Raw genomic sequence first — 10,171 nt, 5'->3', positions numbered from 1 at the left:
GTTATAAAATAACCGCGTAGGTTACAGAGCAGACCGAGGTTATCTTTTCATACAAATTATATGGCTAAACTCGCATTTTATGGGTAGGTTACAAGATAACCTAGTTAACCTGGCTAACCTGCTTATATGTGAATATAGTATACTCGTAAGGCTATACTGTGGCTCCCGACAAAGTGAGAGCGGTAGCAAGAGTAAAATGAAATGCTCCGGGAGTAGCGTAGTTTTTCAAAGAAAATGCGAAATTTAAATATATTGCATGAAACGTTTGCAAATTTGATGCATAGTATAACTAAGTTTCAATTACAAATTATTAAAAACATTTATTAATTGAGAACTAACAAGCTTAATTCATCGTATTAAGTATTGAAAGATCAAAAGTCAGTTGTTTTAATATACCATAAAGTCATAAAAAAGAATTTAAGTAGTTTCACCATATATTAAAAGTCCAATATACATAAGTATGTATAATAATTTTCAATCGTAGTAAATGTTGGGTGTTTTAATTTAAATGCCCAAAAGCTCTTATTTTGTTCGATCTGGCCATAATGGAAAATGTTATACAAAACGCTAATTTTAATATGCTCTCACACTGGAATAAGTTGGACATCCCTTTATTCCTGGTACAACGGTACGCGATTAGTCATTCGAAAATTGATGAAAAACGTTATCGAAGCCAGCATTTTAAATGTTCAAAGGTGAAAACATATTAATACCTCAGATTCCTATCATATTTACAGATATGCCAATTCAATTCAAACGAATTTAATTTCCGATTGGATTTGCATTTGCAATGACAATCAATAAATCCCAAGACCAAACGATGTCTATTTGTGAATTAGATTTGAATACACCATGTTTTTGTACGTAGCATGCTCTCGATTGAGTAAACCATCCAGTTTGTTTGTGCTCGCAAAAGTTGGGATGACAAAAAATATTGTTCACGCTATAGCATTAAAAGATTGATGTGGTTTGTTAGTATTCTTCTTCTTCTTAATTGGCGTAGGCACCGCTTACGCGATTATAGCCGAGTTATCAACCGCGCGCCAGTCGTTTCTTCTTTTCGCAACGTGGCGCCAATTGCATATTCCAAGCGAGGCCAGGTCCTTCTCCACTTGGTCCTTCCAACGGAGTGGAGGTCTTCCTCTTCCTCTGCTTCCCCCGGCGGGTACTGCGTCGAATACTTTCAGAGCTGGAGTGTTTTCATCCATCCGGACAACATGACCTAGCCAGCGTAGCCGCTGTCTTTTAATTCGCTGAACTATGTCAATGTCGTCGTATATCTCGTACAGCTCATCGTTCCATCGTATGCGATATTCGCCGTGGTCAACGCGCAAAGGACCATAAATCTTTCGCAGAATTTTTCTCTCGAAAACTCGCAACGTCGACTCATCCGCTGTTGACGTCGTCCAAGCCTCTGCACCATATAGCAGGACGGGAATTATGAGTGACTTATAGAGTTTGGTTTTTGTCTGTCGAGAGAGGACGTTGCTTCTCAATTGCCTACTCAGTCCGAAGTAGCACCTGTTGGCAAGAGTTATCCTGCGTTGGATTTCTAGGCTGACATTGTTGGTGGTGTTTACGCTGGTTTCAACATAGACGAAATTATCTACAACTTCAAAGTTATGACTGTCAACAGTGACGTGAGTGCCAAGTCGCGAGTGCGACGACTGTTTGTTTGATGACAGGAGATATTTCGTCTTGCCCTCGTTCACTGCCAGACCCATTCGTTTTGCTTCCTTGTCCAGTCTGGAGAAAGCAGAACTAACGGCGCGGATGTTGAGGCCGATGATATCAATATCATCGGCATACGCCAGCAGTTGTACACTCTTATAAAATATTGTACCTGCTCGATTAAGTTATGCAGCTCGAACTATTTTCTCCAGCAGCAGATTGAAAAAGTCGCACGATAGGGAGTCGCCTTGTCTGAAGCCTCGTTTGGTATCGAACGGCTCGGAGATGTCCTTCCCGATCCTGACGGAGCTTTTGGAGTTGGTAAACTAAAAAACTGCCGCAAACCTTAAATTACGAAACCACAATCAACCAACAAATGCTTCACGCACGCTTAAGCACAAAATATAATAAGTCAGGAAAGGCTAAGTTCGGATGCGCCCGAACATTTTATACTCTTGCAACTTTCAAGAATCAAAGCCAGGGAAATTATTTATGGTGTAAAACATCAACTCCATGTTCGAAATCCAACCAATGTTATATATACATACACTATATATAACTCCTAAACTAACAGACACATAATGAAAGCATGCCCAACGATTGGAATTTAAGCGTGCTGTGCCCAATCCATAAAAAAGGAGACGTCACAATCTGCGCCAACTACCATGGGATAAGCCTCCTCAACATCGCGTACATGGTTCTATCAAGCGTATTGTGTGAAAGATTAAAGCCCACCGTCAACAAACTGATTGGACCTTATCAGTGTGGCTTCAGACCTGGTAAATCAACAACCGACCAGATATTCACCATGCGCCAAATCTTGGAAAAGACCCGTGAAAGGAGAATCGACACTCACCACCTATTCGTCGATTTCAAAGCTGCTTTCGACAGCACGAAAAGGAGCTGCCTTTATGCCGCGATGTCTGAATTTGGTATCCCCGCAAAACCAATACGGCTGTGTAAACTGACGTTGAGCAGCACGAAAAGCTCCGTCAGGATCGGGAAGGACCTCTCCGAGCCGTTCGATACCAAACGAGGTTTCAGACAAGGCGATTCCCTATCGTGCGACTTTTTCAACCTGCTTCTGGAGAAAATAGTTCGAGCTGGAGAACTCAATAGAGAAGGTACCATCTTCTATAAGAGTGTACAACTGCTGGCGTATGCCGATGATATTGATATCATCGGCCTCAACACCCGCGCCGTTAGTTCTGCTTTCTCCAGACTGGACAAGGAAGCAAAAGAAATGGGTCTGGGAATAAACCATATATAAGGTTCTGTCGAGCGTATTGTGTGAAAGGTTAAAGCTCACCGTCAACAATCTGATTGGACCTTATCAGTGTGGCTTTACACCTGGTAAATCAACAACCGACTAGATATTCACCATGCGCCAAATCTTGGAAAAGACCTGTGAAAGGAGAATCGACACACACCACCTCTTCGTCGATTTCAAAGCTGCTTTCGACAGCACGAAAAGGAGCTGCCTTTATGCCGCGATGTCTGAATTTGGTATCCCCACAAAACTAATACGGCTGTGTAAACTGACGTTGAGCAGTACCAAAAGCTCCGTCAGTATCGGGAAATACCTATCCGAGCGACTTCTTCAATCTGCTGCTAGAGAAAATTATTCGAGCTGCAAAACTTAAACGAGCTGGTACAATCTTTTATAAGAGTGTACAGCTGCTGGCGTATGCCGATGATATTGATCATCGGCCTCAACACCCGCGCCGTTAGTTCTGCTTTCTTCAGACTGAACAAAGAAGCAACGCAAATGGGTCTGGCAGTGAACGAGGGCAAGACGAAATATCTCCTGTCATGAAACAAACAGTCGTCGCACTCGCGACTTGACACTCACGTCACTGTTGACAGTCATAACTTTGAAGTTGTAGATAATTTCGTCTATCTTGGAACCAGCGTAAACACCACCAACAATGTCCGCCTAGAAATCCAACGCAGGATAACTCTTGCCAACAGGTGCTACTTCGGACTAAGTATGCAACTGAGAAGCAAAGTCCTCTCTCGACAAACAAAAACCAAACTCTATAAGTCACTCATAATTCCCGTCCTGCTATATGGTGCAGAGGCCTGGACGATGTCAACAACAGATGAGTCGACGTTGCGAGTTTTCGAGAGAAAAGTTCTGCGAAAGATTTATGGTCCTTTGCGCGTTGGCCACGGCGAATATCGCATTCGATGGAGCGATGAGCTGTACGAGATATACGACGACATTGACATAGTTCAGCGAATTAAAAGACAGCGGCTACGCTGGCTAGGTCATGTTGTCCGGATGGACGAAAACACTCCAGCTCTGAAAGTATTCGACGCAGTACCCGCCGCGGGAAGCAGAAGAAGAGGAAGACCTCCACTCCGTTGGAAGGACCAAGTGGAGAAGGACCTGGCTTCGCTTGGAATATCCAATTGGCGCCACGTTGCGAAAAGAAGAAACGACTGGCGCGCGGTTGTTAACTCGGCTATAATCGCATAAGCGGTGTCTATGCCAATTAAGAAGAAGAAGAACTTGTCTTATCTCAATGAAAATGAGATAGCAACAGTTTATGTGAGGTACTTTAGTGAAACACTGGGAGCATTTTCATTAGTCTGTGGTTAATTGTAGTATTGGCAAAATAGATAAAATCGAGTCAATACCACCCAACTCGCATTGATGTATTACTCCTTTGCACCATTTTTATACTCTTAAAATTTGCTATTGAGTATAATAGTTTTGTTCACCTAACGGTTGTACGCATCACCTAGATAAAGCGTGTTAGATATAGGGTTATATTGAAATAAATGATCAGGATGACGAGAAAAGTTCCAGCTGAATTTTTGTCCATCCGTCCACCCGTGCAAGCTGTAACTTAGTAAAATTACCTCTTTGAAGTTGGTCGCCTTGCCGTGGCGAAGGGGCTTAAGTAAGAGTAAAGTGTGCATCCCAAAGGAAACGCACTCTAATCTTACGAACTAAGAGGGACACTTCATAATTTCCCACAATAGTGATATGGTTGAATAAACCCTAGGTTTTACGCCCATCTCCTATTGTGGAATTGTGAGGATACCCGAACCAACACCACCCTAAGCCAAGGTGTCGAGGTACCCGTGCCAAGGGCTGAATGGTCAGCGGGGGGTAATAAATAGCTGATCGCGAACGGTCCCCTCCGATGCCCGGGCGAGGTCGGAGGTATAATTCGCCTTCTCTCCGTATACCGGCTCTGCGGACGAGTGACCAACCCTTTCCGGATTACTCGTGGGACCAAAACATGAACGTAACCAATAATATAACAACAACTACAACTACAAACATGACGACGACAACAGCGACGACTACGGACATGAGTTACAGGAATCCTATAACGGAATCCGAAGAGGACGAACTGCTTGCCTCCAGCCAGGAGACAAGTAAGAGTACTACCGGACGTACTAATCAAAGTACACCGGTAGATACAGCAGACAAAACAACAGCTATAAGGGAGGAGGCGTCCACCTCCAAGGCTGCCATGAGCACCAACCAAAGTGCACTGGCGGCTAAAGGAGAGAGCAAAAAGAAGCGCAAAAAATCCCAGAATCAGCTGAGGAAAAACCGGTACCAGAGGGCGGTCTTCATACTAGGGAAGATAGCCAAAGACCAGGCAGCCGGTACCCCAGTTGATGAGGCTGAAACAAAGCGCCTCAAATCTATCGTAGAGGAATATGAAAGCTACCTGAAAAGGAAGCAATCACAACCTCAAGAACAGAGCAAAAAAGAGAGCACTTCTCAGAAGAGAAATCGCTCCACAACAGAAATACCCGGAACTCAGCCCAAAAAACCGAGGAGGAGCGAAGGAGAACACAGCAGCACAACAACGCCAAGGCATTTCTGCGATGTAGCCAGAGATAGCCTGCAGGTGGCCATTATAGATGGGAAATCCTCCTCTCCGAGCACTATACTGGAGAGATGGGTGGAGATCGACGTCAGATTGTCGAGTATGGTGCTAAGCTATGTACTCGAGAATCCGGCGGGTCCTCACCTGGAGTTTGACTCCTCTGAGACCCTCAGGGGCTACAGGGTCATCAAGTGCGCGGACCAGGCCTCGCTAGATTTCCTGACGGGTAGTGTTGCTAAAATTAGCAACGCCTTTGAAGGCCTCCAATTGAGGCTTATACCCGCCAGCGATATTCCGAAGAGGCCTCGGGCTCGCATTTGGCTACCCCCACTAGAGGAGCCAGGCGAAAACTCCTGAGGTGCATTAAGCTGCAGAACAAATCTATACCTGGTATAGGTGAGTGGCAGCTTATCAAGGAGGAAAAACCAAATAAAGCAAGCAAGACAATACTAGTGGCCATTTGCGATAAGTCCATTGAGGCTCTGAAGAAGACTGACGACAAAATCAGCTTCGGAATACGCAAGGCCAGATTAAAAATCTTCCAAGGCGACAAAGCGGCTGACGAAGACGACACGGAAGAGGTCGACGACGCCAACCAGTTGCTAAGGAATGTGGGCATTGAAGAACCCCGGGATGCCCAATAACAACAGCATAAGATGCGTACAGATTAACCTGCAGCACTCGAAGAGTGCTACAGCGAATCTGACAACCCTCGTGAACGAGGGGGGCATCGACATCAGCCTAATACAGGAGCCCTGGGTCAATGAAGATTCCATAAAAGGGCTAAACAGCAGCAATTATAACCTGTTTTAGGAACAGAGGTAAACCTAGAGCATGCATTCTTATCAATAAAAGTATAAATGCATTTCTTTGTCCTAATTACAGCACAGCAGATATCACAGTGGTGAAGGTGGAACAGAAGGAAAAGCCCTTCTTCTTGGTCTCGGCCTACTTGGCCCATGACGAAGACATACCACCGGCTCCGCTCACCAGGCTTGTAGAGGAGAACAAGAAAGATGATATCCTAATAGGGTGTGATGCAAATGCAAGGCACACCGTATGGGGTAGCTCCAGTATAAACACCAGAGGTGAGTCACTCTTGCAGTATATTTTGAATAGTAATCTAAGTATTTGCAACAAGGGCGATAAGCCAACTTTTATTTTCCCAAGCTCGGATAGGTTCCCGGGGTGGGAGGAAGTTCTTGACCTCACGCTATCAACAGACACAGACAGTCTCGTTGTGGATAACTGGAGGGTATCCGATGAGCCTTCCATGTCGGATCACTCCTGGATACTCTTCAGCATCCGCGAGAGGTACAGTGCGCCTCTCACATACCGGAACCCTAGAAGAACGGCATGGGGAAAGTTTACCAGTATAGCAACAAAATGCCTCGAAAAGGGAGGCAATAAAAGTATCAGAAATCCAGAGGAACTAGATTCAGAAGCAGAGAAGTTCGAAAAAATCCTAATCACAACTTTTAATAAATCTACTCCGCTAACAGTTTTGAAAAAGAGAAAGTCTCTTCCTTGGTGGAACAGTGAACTCAAGAATTTGAGAACACAACTAAGGAAAGCTTTCAATGAGAGTTTTAGAACCAAAATCTGGCAGCCATATAAACACCTTATGAAGGAATACAAAAAAGCAGTCAGGAAAGCTAAAAATGACTCATGGCGATCTTTCTGCACATCGATTGAAAGTTGCAGAGAAGCCGCTAGGCTGAGTAAAATGCATTAGGGCGGAGGGAAGTGATTGGACCTCCTCGGCAAAAGAGTCTCTGGAGATACTAATCACAACACACTTCCCCGGGAGTCAGCAAATACCTTCAACGAGGGTTCAACCGGAACCACCGGTGAACGCATCTGACTATCGAAGCCAAATAGTAGACAAAAGGAAAATAAAATGTGCCATAAATAGTTTTGCACCATTTAAAGCGGCAGGTCCTGACGGGATTATGCCCATAATGTTGCAGAAACTGGAAGAACCAATGGTTCTAAGGCTTGAAAATATATACAAAGCAAGCATTCAACTATCTTACATCCCAAGAAGTTGGAAAAGGAGTAAAGTTGTGTTCCTTCCGAAAACAGGCAGAAGAACACACGAGAATGGCAAGGATTTTAGACCTATAAGCCTCACCTCATTTATGCTGAAGGTACTAGAAAGGCTAATAGATATACACGTAAGAACAATAAGGGCGGCGAAGTCCCAACATGCGTACATAAAGGGCCGATCAACCGAAACCGCCCTTCACGAGGTGATAAGTGTGATTGAAAAATCACTACACCACAAACCATACACCATGGCTGCTTTTCTAGACATAGAGGCGCCTTCAATAACATAGAAGTAAATACGATAATTAATTCTCTGGCGCATGGGGGCATAGACGACACTGTGTGCAGATGGATACTATCGATGCTTGAGAATAGGAAGATTATAGCTTCAAACGGCGCTGCAACACAAACAAGTTATGTGAGTAGAGGGACGCCTCAAGGGGGGTCCTCTCTCCGCTTCTATGGGTTGTAGCGCTGAACGAAATACTATTCCAACTAAACGGTGGAGGAGTGAAAGCAGTAGCGTATGCAGACGATATAGTGTTGTTGGTATCAGGTATGTTTCCTTCAACAGTCAGCGAGATTATGGAAAGAGCACTTCGTAGTTTAAACCTATGGGCTAAAAGCAAGGGTCTAGGAGTTAACCCGAACAAAACAGAACTGATGCTATTCACTAGCAGAACCAAAATACCTCAGTTTCAACTTCCGGTACTAAACGGCACAACACTCACTCTATCCCCAACAGCTAAGTATTTGGGGGTGGAGATTGACGCCAAACTGTCCTGGAAAATAAATATAGAAAAAAGAATAAACAAAGCATACATGGCCTACTATACTTGTGAGAAAATCGTCAACGAGAATTGGGGCCTCAAACCAAGTACCACGGGGGTATTCTCCGCTGATCTGAGCATATCTCTCTCTATACGTCTACCGAACTCGGCTAGCATCTTCCAAGCAGAAGTACTAGGCATAGAAAAAGCCTGCGAAGTTCTATTAGAAAATCACGGGAATATACATAAAGCAACTATATTTACGGATAGCCAGGCGGCCCTCCTGGCATTGTCTTCACCCATGAAAAATTCCAGTATAGTTCACAACTGCAAGAGAGCACTAAGCTCAATAAAAGACAAGCTCCAGCTAAACTTGATCTGGGTTCCCGGCTATAGGAACATTTTCGGTAACGAAAAAGCAGATGAGTTGGCAAAGGCAGGAGCTTTCCTCAATGAATCCGAGGCGGAGCTCATACTGAGCCCGCTAGGATCGATCAAAGGAGAGATCAATAAACAATTTCAACAAATTGCTAACAACAGGTGGAAAAACATTACAAAATGCGTCATAACTAAACAATTATGGCTAACATACGACAGGAAAAAAACCAACGACCTATTAAATAGGTAAAGAAAAAGTATTTACAGAATAACAGCTACCACAACAGGGCACTGGCCATTTGGGGAACATGCGTCCAAAATGGGTATGCCCTACAACGACATCTGCCGTAGCTGCGGAGTAGCAGGGAACAAGGAAACAATCTTCCACTTTCTCTGCGAATGCCCACCTCTGGCACAGATCCGACACAAAACACTCGGAATCCACCAAGCACCAAACCTTGAATGGATCTCCACCAAAAGCATATCGGACATAAGTAGTTTCATCGAAACCTCAAAATGGTTTGAGAGAGAAGGTAGAACGTAACAGCAGATACAGGAGATTCTACGAATAGTGTATCAAAAAGGCACATCAGTGCTAATTGAGCCCGATAGCGCTGCACTCCTACCTACCTACCTAGTAAAATTAAGATATCTTGATGAAATTTAATGCACATGTTCCTTGGCAAAAAAGTAAGGCGGAGTTCGTAGATAGGGGTGGTTGGTTCATTATCACGCCCAAAAAACATCTGTTGATATTCTAGAAAGTTCCACGCACTCACCGTTCGAAAAGTAATATAAAATAAGGAACACACAATACCCCAAGAATTTTATTTTAAAAGGGTAGATGTTCGCAAATATGTAGAAGTTCGAGCTGCGATGAGCGGATCACGGCTTTCCACAGCGTATCGCAAAAAGAAGTGAAGTCTCGTTTCTCCGTCCCTTTTGTTCCTTTTTTGTTGTGGTGTAAAATGCAGTGGTATCGTAGTTGTTGTGATGTGGATTGTAGGTGAAGTCGAGGTGAGTGTGGTGAATGTAGCGTATTATTGATGCGGAATTATTGTTGTGGGTAGGTGTTCGGTGTTGACAGAGGACTGAGGACTGAGGCTTATTTAACCATCCCGGGTCTTCTAGGAGAATATTTTAGCATATTAATATAGAGAACGTAGGTTGTGAGCCAACCTTCGTAACAAGTGTTCGGAGTGAGGTCCTAGACGTTACCTTGAGCAACGACAGGGTGATTGGGCTGATCTCACAGTGGCGGGTGTCAAAAGAACCCTCACTGTCGGATCACATGATCATTCGCTTTGTTCTGAGGGTGATAATCGGGGACCGACCTCCGACTCGTACCCCGAGAAATACAAATTGGGGTATCTTCAGAGAGAATCTAAGTAGGAACCTAAGTGGAGTGGAGCAGGCGGATGGTAGGTCCACCACAGTTGGGCTGGA

The sequence above is a fragment of the Bactrocera dorsalis genome, chromosome 2, assembly GCF_023373825.1.
Source record: "Bactrocera dorsalis isolate Fly_Bdor chromosome 2, ASM2337382v1, whole genome shotgun sequence".
Lineage (NCBI taxonomy): Eukaryota > Metazoa > Arthropoda > Insecta > Diptera > Tephritidae > Bactrocera > Bactrocera dorsalis.
Note: the sequence above shows the minus strand (reverse complement) of the source record.